General features: G+C 41.8%; 1 long non-coding RNA gene across 1 annotated transcript in view; it reads left to right on the top strand.

Moving 5' to 3' along the window:
- The window catches only part of LOC123372074, a 67,341-nt gene extending 49,180 nt beyond the window's left edge, over positions 1-18,161 (top strand). Inside the window, exons 2-3 of the long non-coding RNA XR_006580081.1 lie at positions 17,325-17,431; positions 18,072-18,161. This is a non-coding gene — a long non-coding RNA (uncharacterized LOC123372074). The remainder of the gene's footprint in view (positions 1-17,324; positions 17,432-18,071) is intronic.
- The last annotated feature ends 530 nt before the right edge of the window (positions 18,162-18,691 follow it).

Below are 18,691 nucleotides of genomic sequence, written 5' to 3'. Positions count from 1 at the left end.
TGTGCACTCCTCTCTCTTCCACTCATTCATACACACCATACACAGTGCCATGCCTCCTTTTGTCTTCCCGATGGCAAGGGAAATCCTCCATTGTGCAAGCACTGCCACAGATTTACAAACGTACATAACTTCGTTCAAAATGTGACTTTTTTCAACAAAGCAAAGCAGTAATTCTCATTCAGGGCGACTATACGCACACGCCCTGACACTTTCAAAGGAAACTTCTCAACAGGAGCTCCAGAAAGTATCGGAAACATGTCTTTGTTGGAAAAAGTCCAGTTCATTCCACTGTGCAGATGTAATGGCCACAGATCCATTCCCTAGGCTGAGCTGTGCACAGTACGAAGTTGGGGCTGGGAGGGGGGCAAAAGTGGCACCTTGTGGGGGGGTCACTATTCCAGTGGCCATCCCTGATGAAAACTAGAGCAGCACCACTGCGACTCTGTTTTATGGCAGGTGCTTGTGGCCCAATGGGCTGCCTTGGCAGCTGGGATCAGGCTAATTTACTGGCTTTCCAGTCACAGCCCTGTTCCCCAGCCACACAGAGTGACTGCAAAACCATTAAATTAGCCTGATCCCCAGCTGGGAAAGTAATAGGTGCTGCTACCCCAGCCCTGTGCCTCCTGAGGCGTCGCCTACACTAGACAAACCCCTATGGATCCAGTTAACAGCGTTTTGTTTAAGAATATTTTTGTGCCATTGCAGCAGCACAAAGTAGATTCACTGGGTAGAGAATCTGACCCAATAATGAAAGAAAGAAGGAAAAAGACCAATTATTCAGAGGCCCCAATCAAATACGATACATTTTAAGCCTCCAAACTTATTTTTTAGAAAGTTTAAAAATAGCTGATGAAAGGCTGGCCGACTCTGATCTGACAGACCCAGCTGTCTGTCTGGAGAAACTCCACTCAAGTCAGTGGGGTTACACTAGTGTAAAAGCAGCAAAGAGTCTTGTGGCACCTTATAGACTAACAGATGTTTTGGAGCATGAGCTTTCATGGGTGAATACCCACTTCGTCGGATGCATGTAGTGGAAATTTCCAGGGGCAGGTATATATAAGCAAGCAAGAAGCAGGCTAGAGATAACTAGGTTAGTTCAATCACGGAGGATGAGGCCCTCTTCTAGCAGCTGAGGTGTGAGAACCAAGAGAGGAGAAACTGGTTTTGTAGTTGGCAAGCCATTCACAGTCTTTATTTAATCCTGCTGCTTTTACAGATCCAGACTAACACGGCTACCCCTCTGATACTAGTGTAAAAGAGAATGTCCATCATGAAAGTGTTATGTTAACCTCAACTTCTCTTCAGCAATGCTAAACTCATAATTTTATACTAAATGCCTACAGAAAGCACAGCCCTTGCTTTCTCGTTCAGCCGGCGTAGGCCAGCAGTTAAGAGAAATTGTAGGCTGTATCTGAGTGAGTGGTAAGAACTGAGATTCACTGAATGACCCTAGACATCATCCTTGTAATACTACTGCTCTGATCTGTGCGTAATTCCTCTTTATTTTTCTTTTTAAGAACTCACATATCCCCTGAGTGGTTCCCCATTTTCTTTAAATGGACCGCAAACACTCTTGAAAGTCATGAAATAAAAATGTACACAGGAATGTAAGACAGAAGAACTTAAATCTCTGTGCTGCCTCAAGGGTGGTGAGGCAGAACTTGATGAATTTATGTACATTGAGCTTCCCATCTTGGCTTATGAACTTACTGACCATTCAGATACTGCTCTGACGTTGGGACACGGAGCTCTAATAAACCTGTCACTCCAGAAGAGTTAACTAATGGGGCGGAGGAGGACAGCTGAGTACCTCAATAACTGACAGAGAAAAAAGAACTACAAAGAACCGAAAAATAGAAGGAATGGATATGCCTCTCTCAGACACTCACTGAACATGAAATTAACTCTTAACACTGTGCAAAAAGCACAGCCAGCACTTTTACAGAGGATAATAGTCTGTTTGCAGTCAGCAGTGTACTGAATACCATATTTGCTGACTGAGAGCCCAATAGAATAAGGCACAATCAGCTGCCTGAAATATCTCTGGCCCCCAAACAGAAGAATGGCCTATGAGCTTTTTCTCCCCCTGTTGCTATAGAGAGAGCTGCCTTTCTCATGCAAATGAGTATCCTTTGTATTAAACTTTTGTAGTTGTGATGTCCTTTAGCTGGTGGCCACATCCTTGCCAAAATGTGTAAAACAGCCACAACTCCCCCTCCCACTCCACCCCATAAAGTTGGTTCCAGAGACAGCGTCAACTTCTGGCCTAAATTGGAGTGTAGTGTTGTCAGTGTCACGTGGCTAAAGATGACAGAAGTGTGGGGAATGTTTTCTTCTGGCATCCAGCTGTACTTTCTTGATTTATTATCACAGGCGTGGTTGCCAGTTACCACAATAAGAGAGATCACATCCAAAACATGACAAGGTCCTGGAAAGCAAAACCTGTAGTGGATAATGAAACATTTTAAAAAATAAATAAAATTCAACTGGGAGAAGTGTTTTAAACCCATCTAGGGGAATAGTTTAGTAGTAAATTGAAGATTAGCTTTGAATTAGTTATTGACTGTGTAAATACTTAAGGCAGAAACATGTGGTTGGGTTTGGAGTTTGTCATTTCCAACTTAAGGGGGGAAAAGGACTCCAAAAATGGAGTGAAGGGAAAATATTGGTTTACTTCAGCAGAGAATTTACAGAGCGCTCTCTTATTCAGTGTGCCAGAATTCTGCCAGCATATGAAGACAGAATTAGCATCATCTAAAAATAATAAGGAAATCTCCTAATTATTTATATCTGCTTACTTGATGATCCACTGGAATATGTTGGGTGTCATTTTAAAGACAAGGCTCAAACTTTAAATTGACACCCAACATATCAAGTAGCTTCAGCAAAAAAGACCAACATGTTCACTAGCTCAGTGTGAATGTATTTTGCTAGGCTGGGAGCAAGGGGAGAAAAGAGATCATTTAAAAGTGAACTTTTTAGTATTTGGAACATTATCAATTGTATTTATTAGGGCTCTGAGCCTGCAAAAACGTATGCCTTGGGACTCCTCACAGCCCATCAAGCTGCATACATGCACCAGCCTTTGCAGGATCAGGGCCTAAATTCTTATTGTTGGATGTAAAATTGGAAACTTTTAAGTGAGTGTCACAGAAATAATAGAACACACCTGTGTGCAGGTGATTAACAAACTCCTTCGTTGTTGCTTCTCTGAATAGAGCATCTGTCCAAAATGTCGGCTGCCATTTGACAATTTTTAAGGGTAGAGTCAGGGCCACATCTCCAACTGGTATAAATTGACCTAGCTCTGTTGAAGTCAGTGAGTCTATGCCAATGTACCCCAGCTGAGCTTTTAGTCCTTAAAGTGGGTTATGGACAGCAGAGGACATAATTGAAGTTCCCACACCAGGAATATACTATTAATTCTGGAAAGGGAGGATGGTTTTGAGGTTAGGGGACTGAGATCCCAGCTCCACCAGAGTCAAGGTGTGTGACCTTGAGCAAGTCAGTTAATCTCTGTCTTTTCTCTCTATCTGTAATGTGATGATAACAGTGCTGACTTTCCTCCACCCCTTGTCTGCTTAGATTGTAAGATCTTTGGGGCAGAGACTGTCTTTCTGTGTGTACCAGCACATACTCCACTGAGACTCAGCTTAGCTGGGGCCTCTGTGGTACCGTAAAGTAAAATTTATTATATCTGAGTGAATAACTCACAATTACATTCATTGGACATGTAACTATCTTCTTTTTTCCTGTTTGTGGACTAGACACAAGGTGATATCTTTGAAGGTATTTTTTTCTTGAAAGCATTGAATGAAATTTTTGGCCTGTATTTTTGAATACTGGTTTTATTCTTTGTGAATATTTGTTCCTTGATATTCTGTATGCACTGATTAGCTTTGATTGGGCAGGTAATTCACACAGGGCTAGATTCTGATCTTACACTAAGTTGCACTTTTCTCTGCAATTAATCCCATTTATTTCAATGGGACTACTTAAGAGAGAGTAAGGATATGAAAATCAGTCCCGTTCTGTTAGCTCTGTTCCCTGAGTGGAGAAGTACACAAGCTCTTCTGACAATAGTGCGTGGATCTGACATTTGGTTTCCCTGACTCCTTGTGCATCTGAATTGGAGATTCATTTTGCATGGACATTTGTCATGGTAGATCTCAATCATATCTCTGTATGTTTGTGGAAAGCAATCACTAGAGAGCCCTGCAAGTGTGATCGCAGCACAGTCATTTAAAATTGTAATGAATATTTGCCAAAAATATTCTGCAGTCTTTACCCAGAATTATTCATTGAAAAACCCAGGTTGGCATCTTAGAATCTGCTTTATGAAAGGGGGATGATTATGCAGTAAAACAAAGGCTTTGCTACTAACGGGCACCAATTCAAGTTAGCCCAGTGTCGTCTGCCCTGCTGAGAGGAGTCTGACTTGTGGGCTGTTGAAACCAGAAATACCACCATAGCACTTCAGATGCAAAATGGAAGACTGAACAATGCCAGTTACCAGTTTAGCAGCCAGAGGTTGACATGAGATTTGCTGCTGACTCTGGTGGAGATGGCATCAGAAGAGTTCTGAGCCAGACAGAAATGGCCTCATCAATATGTCTATTAGCCTAACTCTGTGCCCCAGATCCTGCAAAGAGATGCACACAGGCAGCCTCCTGTGCCCATAGGGAGCCCTATTGGCTGCAAGATCACTGGATTTTCACCTCATCTATTTAATGGAAGTGTTAGAACACCTGCAGAAAGCTGATCAAAATGTCACACCTCTGGTCCTATCTTAAGCCACGATCCTACAAAGGATGGATACCTGCAGCTGTGCAGACCCCATTAATGTCAGCAGGGTTTCATGAGGGCAAAGGGATCCAATCGTAAAGAACTCATTTCAGGATCGAGGTCCTTGTGATAACAGTATCAGAAACCCATGAAGCCCAAGTATTTTATTTAGATTGTAAGCCCCTTGGGGAAGGGTCCATCTTTTTGTTCTGTTTTTGTACAGCACCTAGCACAATCAGGTCCCAGTTCATGTCTAGGCATCCTTACTATTACAGTAATACAAATCATAATACTATAAATTAGTACTATTTGTCCTGTTTTAAAAGTCCACCTTTGCCTCGTATCTTCCAGCAGTCTATTTTTGCTTGTTCTTCTTACATGATTTTATTGTAATCAATTATTTAAAATAACTTGTATTTATATAGCTGCTTTGATCCAAAGCACGAGGTCAGGGAAACAACAGGACAGTGCAATAAAACAATAAATAACAAAAAGAAAAATTGTTTGGTTTACTAGAGGAGGGAGAGAAGAGACAGAAGTAGTAAAATAAACACAAGGAAAGAGACTTTTAAGATGGGATTTAAAATGGCCGTCAGAAAATGAAGATGGAAGAGTTAATGTTGAGGAGGAGGAAAAAACACTGCATGTAGAAATGGCCACGGATCAAGAAAATAGGGCCTGGAGATTTTGAGAAGAAAAAGTAAGAGAGGGCAGGAAGATAGGAAGAATCAGTCTGAATAGAACGTTTTATGTAAGGGTGAAAGTTTTAACGCTACTGTAAAGAAGGACCGGAAGCCAATGAAGTGAAGAAAATAAAGGGAAGACAAGTGAATAGCAAGGTACAGCAAAAATTAAACATGCTGCTTAGGCATGGACTGACTGAAGTGGCTGAAGAGAGCAGCTGAGAAGGACTGCATTAAAAACACTGCAGAGCATGAGGTTATTACTGTCCCTGCTGCTCCTAGGTGGAGGCATGGCTAGGTGGCTCTATGCGCTGCCTCCACCTGCAGGCACTGCCCCTGCAGCTTCCATTGGCTGTGGTTCTGGGCCAATGGAAGCTGTGGAGCCAGTGCTCAGGGCGGGGCAGGGGCAGAGAGCAGAGCTGCCTAGCTGTGCTTCTGCCTAGGAGCAGCAGAAACAGGTTGCTGAGGTGAGTGCCACCTGGATCGGGCACCTCAAAACTCCTCCTGTGCCCAAAGTCCCCTCCCACACCCCCTCCCACGCCCCAACTCCCAGCCCTGCACCCTGTCCCACACCAAAACTCCCTCCCTCTTAGTTAACTGGAATTTTTCACTTACTGGCACCTCCCATTCCCCCAACATGCCAGATAAAACAGCTTTTACTGTTATTGGCTTCCATCCAAGTGGAAACAGGGCCAAGACTAGTAGAAAGAACATTATTAGATCTGTCAAATGATTAAAAAAATAATCACAATTAATCACAGTTAAATAATACCATTTTATTTAAATATTTTGGATGTTTTCTACATTTTCAAATATATTGATTTCAGTTACAACGCAGAATATAAAGTGCACAGTGCTCACTTTATTTTTGATTTCAAATATTTGAACTGTAAAAAAAGAAACAGTATTTTTAATTCACCTCATACAAGTACCGTAGTGCAATCTCTTTATTGTGAAAGTGCAGCTGACAAATGTAGAATTATTTTTTAACACAACTGTTTTATTTCTGAGTGCAATGTAAAACTTTAGAGCCTACAAGTCCTCATTTGTAAGTTGCACTTTTACGATAAAGAGATTGCACTATAGTGCTCGTATGAGATGAATTGAAAAATACTATTTCTTGTCTTTTTTACAGTGCAAATATTTATAAGACAAAATATAAAATGAGCACTGTACACTTGTAGTTTGTACTGTAATTGAAATCAGTATTTGAAAATGTAGAAAAACATCCAAAATATTTAGATTTAAATTGGTATTCTATTAGTTTAACAGTGCGCTTCAAACTGCAATTAATCGTGAGTTAATTTGTTTTAAGGTAATCACCTGAGTTAACTGCGATTAATTGGCTGCCCTAAAAATGATGGCTATAAAGAGAAAAGAAAGTAATGGAAGGCTACACCACCACATGCTCCAGTAATGCATAAACATAGATGAGCATCGCCTGTGTCAATCTCCATTGTATCTTTAAGCACAAGCAGGAGAAGATTTCAGTAGCACCTAAGAATTTAGGGAGACAACACCCATTGGATATTGAAAGTCTACCTCAGAACTCATTTTGCCACTGGATAAGTCTTTTGTAGGTGTGTGAGTTAAGTTTCAGGAAGATGATAATAAATGATCTATGCAATTCTGATCAGTCTCTTCCCTGTACAGAATGCAAAGCTATCTTTTTCTGGTAAATCATTACACAGTGTTGATATGAGACACATCATTCCCTAGTGTCGAAGACTGGAATTCATTACATACAAATAGAAGTACATTGTCATTTATCAGCAGTTCTGGCAAATCATGACATGTGAACATTTCCTGCTGCACTGTAAAAGATGTTGTGCAGAAACAGAGATTTCTACAGCATTCTTTCTCTGCTTTCAGTATCATTGACTCTTGAGAAAAGGCCTGCCTAACCTACCTTTGGTGTGACCACACATAGTGCTCTCCTTGCCTTGCCACATCTGGGCTGTCTGCCCTGCTTAAGGGGAAGATTTATGTTGATGCTTTTCATACCGGCCAGTTCTTCCTTGACAATATTTCTGCTATGCTACAGTTATAACTGTTTCTCTGTCAGTCTGCAGTTGAACTTCTGGTTAATGCAACCGTATTTATTACAAGCCAATATCAGCTGATGAGAGCTGGTAGTCCCCTAACACCAGAAGAAAATGGCAATTAGCTTCTTATCTATGAAATTTTACCCCATTACCATCATTGGCTCCCCACTGAACGTATCCTTGGTAGAACTCAGAAGATGAATGGGTTTGCCATGGTACACTGTACAGTATCTGATATACTGGTACTACATTTCCTATCTCCATTTCCATTTGAATTGGGTGTCCTAACAATGAGTTTAGCCAGAACACCCGTTGGGACCATGCCGGTTGGATATAAAGCTTCATTTGGAAGGGGCTATCAGTTAACAGCTGCACATTTACTATTCAAGCTGCATTAGAATGTAATTAAATTTCAGCAACCCTTCTTTCAAAGCTGAAGGGGAAAGTAAATAAATTTAACAGAAGCCACAGCTTTGAAATGAAGATATATAGCACTCACAGCCAATGGCAATAAAAGACTTCAGAGAAGAGAGGCTCCGTAAGGTTAGCTCTGGGGAGTGGAAAGGGGCTGGGGATATGGACTCTGAAGACCAAGGTATGTTGCATGTTATAGAGGCACTGGTTGTGGCTCCGCAGTTATGGCTGAGTTGAGCTTTACACTTAAAGCAGGGATTCAGCCTCTTTGTTATGGGTGAAAAAATACCGTGTTTTCTCCCCAAACTGACCACCGTTACTCTTTGAGCACAGGATGAATTTTCTGAGAATTTACAAGTAAATCCCTGCTTTATCTTATGAGTTTAAATTAATTAAATGTGAACTCAATAAAACTAATTTGTATATTTCCATAACAGAACATTTCAGTTAGGACACCCAAATAACCTTAACTCTGCCCTGTTTGCCAGGATACACGGTACGGTATATGATACTATTGGGGGGAGGCAATAAATGAAAAAAAACCCATATTTTTAAAAGGTTAATTTAATCTAGGGCCAAAAATATTTTAATGCTTCAATTATAATCATGGTGATTGCATCGTGTCTTTATAGGGAAGAATTAAGTTTGTTGGGTGCCCTAATGTGCATCCAAAATCACTAGTCCCCTTTGAAAACCTTCACTATATATACACGTGTAGAGAAAAAACATACAGCTTTGTTAACTTAGTGTCAAGGTTTCTCAGTTTCTGCACAACACAAATTACCAAAGGAACCATACGCTAAGGCAACATTCACACCAAACCCAGTATCAGTCTGATACTCAACCACACCAGTAAACCAACACCCTTTCCAATACACCCTTTTTCAGTTAAGCAAAGCTGTTCCTCCTCAGTGTGCACATGAAAGAAATGAAAATCACTGGAACACACAACGCCAAGTCTGACCTTCCAAGATGATATTATATAATAATGACAGCAATACTCCTAACCTTGTGGTCTTAGCTATGGAACTGTGCTAATGCCACCATAATATTGAACTCAAAAACATTGCTAAAATGGAGATGCAAATACCAACTTGTACATGCATTTTTTACACTTTGTTGAGAATTCAAATTTCTGCTTCTAGCTGAAATTCTGTAGGTAGCTGACACCTTAAGAAAATGTTTCACATATTTGACATGGTACATTATGCTGTTTCACATGCTGTGACACACACTGTCACTTCAGCTTGTATGTCAGAGTCTAAGAGAGGAAACATGGAATGTGAAATATACATGCTGAATGTACTATCGTAGCCAAAACATAAGTCAATGAAAAGGCTGCACTATACTGGAATTTGCAAATCTGTAGAACCGGGGTCCTTATTTTAGATGAGAAAAAGGACACTTCCTCCATTTCTGATTACAGTGTTTAAAAGTTCAGATTTGGAATTTGTTAAGGGCTTAGCATCCACAACTGGGGCCAGATTTCCAAAGGCCTGAATCCTGAAGATATTTATGCTACAAACATTGATGGATTTCAATGGAGACCAACAGCCAAAATATTTTTGAGGATCTGGGCCTGAGCTCTTTTGAAAATCTGATTATTAATGTTGAACTTGGAAATTTATATACAGTCAAAGGGCCTACACCACAGAATAGTGTGCTTTGAAATCAATTATTGGCTTCATTCCCACAGGACACAAATAACAGAGCAGTTCAGAAGCTTGGCATTAATCCACACAAATCTGGAGATGCACACTGAAGCTCTCAGCACTGTGAGAAAATTTAGGCTGGAGTTGTGGCCAGACATGCACTCAATGCACTCCTTGTAAATTCAGTTCAAAGCATAGGAAAGCAGACAAGCAGGGAATTCACACTTGCCCACTGTACCTGTTCTTCAGGATATTTCACAGCAGGGCAGGATTTGACATTGAAAGTGACCTCATAATCCCTGGTGCTCAGAGACCCCCAAAATCCCAGGGGTACCTAATAATCATGAATTCTGGGTAAGGAAGCTTGTTTTTTTTTCTAGTTCATAGTTGTGGGAGGATCCCATAGCTACAGTGCTTACAGGAATCATGGAGTCAATCTGCTCAAAGAAGCAGCAAAGAATCCTGTGGCACATTATAGACTAACAGACGTTTTGCAGCATGAGCTTTCGTGGGTGAATACCCACTTCTTCGGATGCAAGTGGTGGAAATTTCCAGGGGCAGGTGTGTATATATAAGCAAGCAAGAAGCAAGCTAGAGATAACGAGGTTAGATCAATCAGGGTGGATGAGGCCCTGTTCTAGAAGTTGAGGTGTGAAAACCAAGGGAGGAGAAACTGGTTCTGTAATTGGCAAGCCATTCACAGTCTTTGTTTAGTCCTGAGCTGATGGTGTCAAATTTGCAGATGAACTGGAGCTCAGCAGTTTCTCTTTGAAGTCTGGTCCTAAAGTTTTTTTGCTGTAGGATGGCCACCTTAAGATCTGCTATTGTGTGGCCAGGGAGGTTGAAGTGTTCTCCTACAGGTTTTTGTATATTGCCATTCCTAATGTCTGATTTGTGTCCATTTATCCTTTTCCTTAGAGACTGTCCAGGAATCTGCTCAAACACACAGTCTGGGAGTCACCAGGCTCCCACTGCACTAGGAGGGCATCCTTCCACGTCATGATGACCCTTTATAAGGATGGCAGAAGTCAACCATAAATCATGGAACCATAGGATCAGAAGGGACCACCAAGGTCACCCCTGCAAAGATGCAGGATTTGTTCTGGCTAAGACATCCAAGACAGATAGCTATTCAGCCTCCTTTTGAAAACCTCCAGTGAAGGAGCTAATTGTAGGAGATATTATTGCTATTTACTATTTCTGTTGAAGTAATACCTAACAGGGCCTCTTCTTGAATTTAACCTGAACCTGAATTTCCCAAATATCTGAATGTTCAGATCAGTGAGCATCTCTATTGTCCAGCAATGCAGTGAGAAAGACCTAGATTTGCAGCCCCAGAGTCTGCATGGTCTAGCTTTGAATCATCATTCCTCTTTCTAATGTTTACTTTCATAAATATCTTTGTTGGAATGTGTCTTCAGGTGGCTGAAGTGCAGCAGGGAAAGGATTCTTCCCAACCTTTCATTAAAAAGGGATTCAAATCCCATAATGAGACAATAGAGGTAGTCACATATTTTGTACAAAATGTATTTTCTTTACAAAGCTTTTATATAAATAAATTGTGCCCCATACTGGCAGTTTTCTTACCTTTGCTTACTGTAATAGCCAATTTCTATACATATTTGTAAAAGTGAAGAGGTTTTATGGATGATAACAGAATGGTAACTCAGCTGACAGTAAGCCAGTTATAATCATTGTCATTCCAGTCGGGCAGCAGATTAAAACTGGACAATAAAAAACATTTTGGTTTGAAATTAGGCGTGCAAAACTCTTAGGCAAATTTAAAAACAAATAACAATTAAAATCAGATGGGCTATTTTTAAATTATGTGAGTAAAATCAAAACAAGATGTGCCAGTTTCAGATACCATTGTAAAAAATTGAAAATATAATTTGGCAAGTGAGCAGTCGGTAATATTGTCTCTCATTAGTTTTTTTGGCCAAAGAACCAAATGGCTCAAATATTACAAATCAGAAGTAGCCCCTGAGCAGTCAGTAACTGTTTTCAAATCATTTCTTGATTTTACTTATTCCCTCAATATTTATCCACAAGGAGCTTTTTTTCTGCTCTAGTTTTATGGGCTTAGAATTGTTTGCAAATCTCTATTTCCCTGTTAGACAAGAATGGCTCTGAAGAACAGTTCCACTTTCACTAAAATAGCATGAATTAGATAGTCACATAAGTCTGTACCCACATTCTAATAACTGTGCCCATTGTCCTGCTGGTAACGACTCTCCTGCATCAGTTCAGGATCTCATGGTCTTTTTGTAGGAGGATTTTGACTTGATGTTCAGAAAAGGAGAAGCATGTGGATGACATATTCTGGATCCTCTCTACGGCACAAGTCTGGCTATTTGTTTAAAAATAGTAAAGTTTGCTCACTGAATAATGTACCTACCAACTTGAGCAAGTTAAAGACATTCATCAACAGAATGTAAAATAGTCACACCTACATAAATAACTCAATCTTATTCCCACTGAAATCATTGGAAACCCTCCTATTGACATCTCCGTTAGCAGGGCCTTGCCTCAAAAGATCCATAACTAATCAAATTAAAACCTTTGCTTAATGATAAGCTCTTTGCTGCAAATACAGCCACTGCATGCCTTTTTCAAAGACATGAACTATGTAGAAAGTTTGAAGAGATTGAAGCAAATAATTTTCGAGCTAAAAGCCAGACACAGTAGACAAAAGCCAACAGTTAAAATCAAAGTAACATTTTAATGACCTGTAATTCAAAGATAATTGAACAAATTTTCTTCAGACTTGTCAGAAACATTCTCTTTTGCCTCCAGAGTAAATTTTCAGGTCAAAACAATGTTTCTATCTTAAGTTAAAAAGGGTGAGGGAAGGAGGTTAAAACGGGGGTTTATCAAAATAGCAGCTGCTTGCAACCTTAACAATGGAGGAACTACTGCAACATACCCACGCTGTTTAGCTCGTACCTTAATATAGGTCAGAGGTGAGCTGGCACAGGCCAGGACCAATCACACCTGTGCTGGCTCAGCTGCCTCCCTGTCCCCATCTGGTATTGATCAGCTGGGGATTAGATGGGATGGGTTGATTAGTGGTCCCAGGTGGGATGAAGTTGAGCGGATGGTACCGGAGAGTGAGAGCTCATTGGCAAAGCGGAAAATAGTGGGGAGCTATAAGGGACCTGTGAGAGAGACAGCAGCTCTAGGAGACTCAGAAGGGCTGGAGCTAAGCAGCCCCTAAGAGCAGGATGGCTGTGCCTGGCAGGAAGCAGAGGGTCCCCTTATGGGTTGGCTAAATCTGAACTCTCAGAAGGGAAGAAGCTGGAGAAGGGCATTCTGGAAAAAGGACTGAGCGTTGTGCCTGGAAGGAACAGGAGACTGGTTTTAGTTTATGTCGATGGACATGATTATTCCCCTCTATTTGGCATTGGTGAGGCCTCATGTGGAGTACTGTGTCCAGTTTTGGGCCCCACACTACAGAAGGAGGTGGAAAAATTGGAAAGAGTCCAGCGGAGGGCAACAAAAATGATTAGGGGGCTGGAGCGCATGACTTACGAGGAGAGGCTGAGGGAACTGGGATTGTTTAGTCTGCAGAAGAGAAGAATAAAGGGGGATTTGATAGCTGCTTTCAACTACCTGAAAGGGGGTTCCAAAGAAGATGGATCTAGACTGTTCTCAGTGGTAGCATATGACAGAACAAGGAGTAATGGTCTCAAGTTGCAGTGGGGGAGGTTTAGGTTGGATATTAGGAAAAACTTTTTCACGAGGAGAGTGGTGAAGCACTGGAATGGGTTACCTAGGGAGGTGATGGAATCTCCTTCCTTAGAGGTTTTTAAGGTCAGGCTTGACAAAGCCCTGGCTGGGATGATTTAGTTGGGGATTGGTCCTGCTTTGAGCAGGGGGTTGGACTAGATGCCTCCTGAGGTCCCTTCCAATCCTGATATTCTATGATTCTATGTTGGATATGAAGATTGGTTGGCTGGACTGCAGGAGGGGACAGAATTTAGAGCGGGAGGCACGTCATGTCACATCACCAGGGTAGATGACTAGGGCTAAGGAAAGTGATAGGGTGAAGAAATGTTGCCTTTCCGAAAGGAGCGACTGGGGCTATTGAGAATGTCACAATAGATAATACTGAGACACACTATCTAAGGGCTTGTTTGTGACAGCTGCTGAGTCCCTCAGTCCTGTTGACTTCAACGCTCAGTAACACACAGGAGAGGCTCTGAACCTCTCAGAATGAGTGCTTCACACAGACAGCAGAATAGCTCTGATCTCAAGTAAATACTTCATTTACCACCTTCTGCTTCTAATGTACATGTAAGCTAGGCAGCGCTGTATCTGCTTAGAAGACTTTTTAAAAAAAAAATCAACCTTTGCCCATTTCTAGGTATGCATGTTTTTAATCTGAGTCTGTAAGCTTTTTCCCCTTTTCTTTTCTGTTTTCCAGTCACAGCCAGGATTGGAACTAGAATAGCTGAAATACTCACTCTCATGAAAGGTTATTCCTGCAGCAGTTCAAATCCAATTTTACAGACTCAGTAATTCAGACTCAGATTCAGTGGGTGTTTTTTCCATTGTCTTCCCTGGAATTTGGATCAAGCCCCTGGTTGGCTAAGATAATCATCCAAATCTTTGGGCACTTACAGTTCTGAGCTGTAACCACACTCTGAACGTCAGTAGTTTAAATATTGTTATGGACTTGTCTGAAATATTAACATGACATTAACAAGCAAAATGCTAGCACATGTAAATGAAGACTTTCGCTGGCGGGAAAGCTAAATTACTTTGTTTTTACACTCCTGCAAGTTAAGAAGAGAAAGTTGGCTTGAATTTTAAACTTCCTGACTTGTGTCACAACCTCAGCATTACTGAAAGATAGATATTTATGCTTTTTTTTGGTAGTCCTTCTTGGTATTCTAATTAACAAGTCCTTTCGTAACTTTAAAATTAGGGTGGGTTTTTTTTTTGTAAGATGCTGTTGTGTTTGTGGGAAGAAAATTAACCGCAGGTTGTAGTGAGGGATTAACTCAGATAATTTATGAAGAGGCAATTATGTAAACAGATTTTCTTTCTAGATTAGATATGAATTTACCAGAGAACTCTTGAGTTTTGTATGCATGAGACAAAGTAAAAGGAAAATTCAAACAGCTTAAGTTTCACTTCAAAGCTTCATGAGTAATATTATGCAAATTAGTATGTAAACACAGCTAAATATAAGAAGTCCCAAAGTCTATAAGGGCTTGTCCATACAAAGAAATTGGTTTGCATAGCTATTCGGAAATAACTTTTCTGCTATAGCAATTCCGTTACAATTGAACTATTCAAGAATAACTCCCTGTATGGATGCTCTATTCCAAAATGAAAGTGGCTTTAGTCTGGAAGCATTCTAATTAGTTTAGAATAAAATCACTTATCTTGGAACAGTGTCCATATGGGGGAGTTATTTTGAAATAGCTCAATTATAATGGAATAGCAACAGAGGAATAGTTATTCTGTGATAGCTATGCTGGTCAATTTCCCTTGTGCAAACCAGGCCTAAGGTTTAATTGCACCAGAACCCAGTATGCATAATTATGTGATGAACTGATGTTGAGTAGGAATGTCTATAAAAGGGAACAACCCCATTTAAGCTTCAGTCTCTCACTCTTCTTTCAGAGTGGGGGGAGGGAATGCCAGGAACCTGAGCTGTTCAGCTAGGCAGATTTTCTTAAAATACTGAATGAACTCTAGACTAGAAGATTAAACCACTGGAGTGAATCCTACCTCAAATTAGAGAGAAGCTCCACAATTAGCAGGAACTTGTTTACTGTTTCAGAGGTGTCATCCACATCACTTTAGCCTCCCCTCCATTCATAGCGAGAGCTGTCCTAGTATTCAGGAAACAAAACCCCCTTGATTCTGTCCTTGTTAAACTTTTACTGTTTTAATAGGTTTTGTTGTATGTCCCACAGAGTATGAAAAAGCAGGAAAGAGCATGTCAATCTGCCTTTCTGAAACAGGTTTTTCACTTTGTGCCTAATCTAACTAATGCGATCTAGGGGGAATTAGGGGTGGGAGACATGGCAAGACAAAACCAACCCCCCCACCAACTTCCAGTGCTTAGAAAGAGGTACTTAGAGGTAATAAAGTGGAACAAATTCCAATTATTAATTCCAGGCTTTTCACTGAACAAACATCAGCCTGGTGGCACAACAACATCATGCTGGTTAAGGGCCTCATCCAAAGCCCACTGAGGTCAGAAATCACTTCTGTGAGCTGTAGTTCTGGCCCCTACAGAAGAGGGATTGAGGGCTTGTCTACACTTAAAATTCTGAGCAGTGAAGACACTATGGCTATGTCTTCACTACCACAGGATCGACACTCCAGCAATCAATGCACCTGGTGTTGATTTAGCGGGTCTAGGGAAGACCCGCTAAATTGAGGGCAGAGTGCTCTCTGGTTGACCCAGTACTCCACTGACAATGAGAGGAGTAAGGTAAGTCGACAAGAAAGTGTTGCCCGTCGACCCAGCGCGGTGTAGACACTGCAGTAAGTCAACCTAAGCTATGTTGTCTCCAGCTATGTTATTCATGTAGCTGGAGTTGATGGGAGAGGTTCTCGTGTAATCCCCCGCCCCCCACCGAGAGGCAGTAGTGAGGTCGATAGTAGAATTCGCCCAGTGACCTAGTGCTGTTTGCAGCAGGGTTTAGGCCAGTTTAGCTGCATTGTTCAGGGGGGTGGATTTTACACCTAATTTCCTAGTGTAGGCCAGGCCTTAGAAATAGCAGAGAAGGGATACCAAGGAGGACGAATGGGGCCTGATTCTTCTTAAAACTTAAGGCCACTTTACACTATTTTGGCAGGTGATGGGGCTTTAAAGTGACAGTGCATATATTTACACACACCACGTCAGGGCCCCTGTTTACTGCTAGAGTGGTACGAAGCAGCCTTTGTGTAAATGAGACCCTTGAAATCTAAAATATTGTGTATGAACTACATCCACCGGGAGCACACCTACTGCTTGCAGATTCCTGGAAGCAGGAAAAGGGAACCTAAATATTTCTTCTAAGCAGGAGAGCAAGTCAGGAAAACCGCTGTGCATTGCTGGAAGAATGTCGTGGTCTCAGGCTGCCACTGAAACCTGCAAGTTCTTGCCACTGTCGGGCATAGTTCTGGTGGTAATTAGCTAACAGGGTCAGCTAAAAGAAGAAGCGACCCACAACGTTCCCCTAGGAAAATACTTGGTCTTGATTTTGAGTTGGACCTCACGCTTGTGCATGGGCATGAAAAGCGCACTCATGTCCCTGCATGGGCTACTCCGAGCTTGGGTGCAGGGGTGTAGGAGTAAGCAGGTGCTGCGTGACTTCCCTCTCCCAGCTCTTCTTCTTCTCCCTCCTTCCCAGAGCAAACGGGCAGCTAGGGGCACCTGGCCCCACAGTCGTCCAGGGTGAGGGCCTAGCAGGCAGGCTGCTATGAGAGCTGGCATGGTTGGTGCTCAGGGCAGGTATTGCACACTGTAACATTGTCCCGGAATGGGCAAAAATGGGTTCCAAGCCAGCCGGGCATGGCAGAGAAGGAAGTGGCTGTGTTTTGCTGCCATGGCTCTTTGGATGTCCATTAGCACTGAGCAGTCCGAGAGACCCCAGAGACTGTCTGAAAGACTGATGGATCTAATAAGGTTTGCTAGCTCTGACAGAAAATGTGATTCAACAGTTTGTTTGCTTAATAAGGCATCTCCACTATGGATACAGTGGCCTGAAACATCTCGCTCTTTATCTTCCTCACAGATCACCATGGTGCACAGAGCCTCTGAGACAAACGAAGCAGCATTCGGGGAGACTAGAGCATCAGGGACGGAAAATTCATTCCCGATCCAATGAGTCTTATTTCATTGGTATGTGTTAAAGCATGTGAAAAGATGCCCCTTCCAGGCTCTAGGCAGTCTGACAGAATATTAACTGTACAATCTGTGACAACATAACAAAATGTAAAGAAAAAAATGAGAAACAGATCTCAGCAGCTCTTCTGCAGGCAATATAACAAATCTCTGTTCTGCGATATCCCAAGACCCTCCCTGTGTCTCACAGACGTCAGTCCTTCCCACACAAGTGTGCTATATTCACAGTGAGATACTTCCCATAATATTAGGGTGACCAGATGTCCCGTTTTTAAAGGGACGGTCCTGTTTTTGGGGACTTTTTCTTGTATAGGCGCCTATTACTTCCCACCCACTGTCCCGTTTTTTCAGTTGCTATCTGGTCATCCTACATAACAAGAGAGGCAGCATCGTACAGCAGATAGGGTATTGGACTAAAAAAATACCCCGTAGGTTCTATTCCGGCTCTGGCACTGCTATTTGACTCCCAGCCTGATACTGTGTTTTCCCTCTCACCATTTGTCTGTTTTGACTGTAAGCTCAGGTCATCGCTAGTTTCTTAATGTGTGTTTGTACAGTGCATAGCTCAAAGGGAAGACCACTGAAACTGTAATTAATAATAATAATTAATAATGTGAGCCTTCTTCATTCGTTTCAGCTTCAGAATGGGTATAACCCAGATAAAGTGGAGGTGTATCTGGTTGGAAGGGGGAAAAGAAGAAATCAGTGGACATTATGGCTGCTTTGCTTTGCTTGGAAAGCTGAGCACAAGTAAATATATGTTTTAATACAGCAAAATGTATATATCTAGGCACAAAGATTGTGGGCCATAGTTACAAGTTGGGGGACTCTTTCCTGGGAAGCAGTGACTCTGAAAAAGACTTGGGGCTCACGGTGGATAATCAGCTGAACGTGAGCTCCCAGTGCAATGTTGTAATCAAAAGGGCTAATGTGACCTTTGCATGCGTAAACAGGGGAAACTTGAGTAGGAGTAGAGAGGTTATTTTACCTCTGTATTTGCACTGGCGGGATGGCTGCTGGAGTATTATGTTCAGTTCTGGTGTCAATAAGTCAAGAAAGATATTGATGTTGGAGAAGGTTCAGAGAAGAGGCATGAGAATAATGAAAGGATTAGAAAACCTGCCTTATAGTGATAGACTCAAGGAGAGTGGTGGGCAACCTCCGCCCCTCAGGGTAATCTGGTTGTGGGCCATGAGACATTTTGCTGACGTTGACCGTAGGCATGCCCCCCTCACGGCCAACACATTCTGTGGCCCG

The sequence above is a fragment of the Mauremys mutica genome, chromosome 5 (genome assembly GCF_020497125.1).
Source record: "Mauremys mutica isolate MM-2020 ecotype Southern chromosome 5, ASM2049712v1, whole genome shotgun sequence".
In the NCBI taxonomy this organism is placed as follows: Eukaryota; Metazoa; Chordata; order Testudines; family Geoemydidae; genus Mauremys; species Mauremys mutica.
This window is presented reverse-complemented; position numbering and strand designations above follow the sequence as displayed.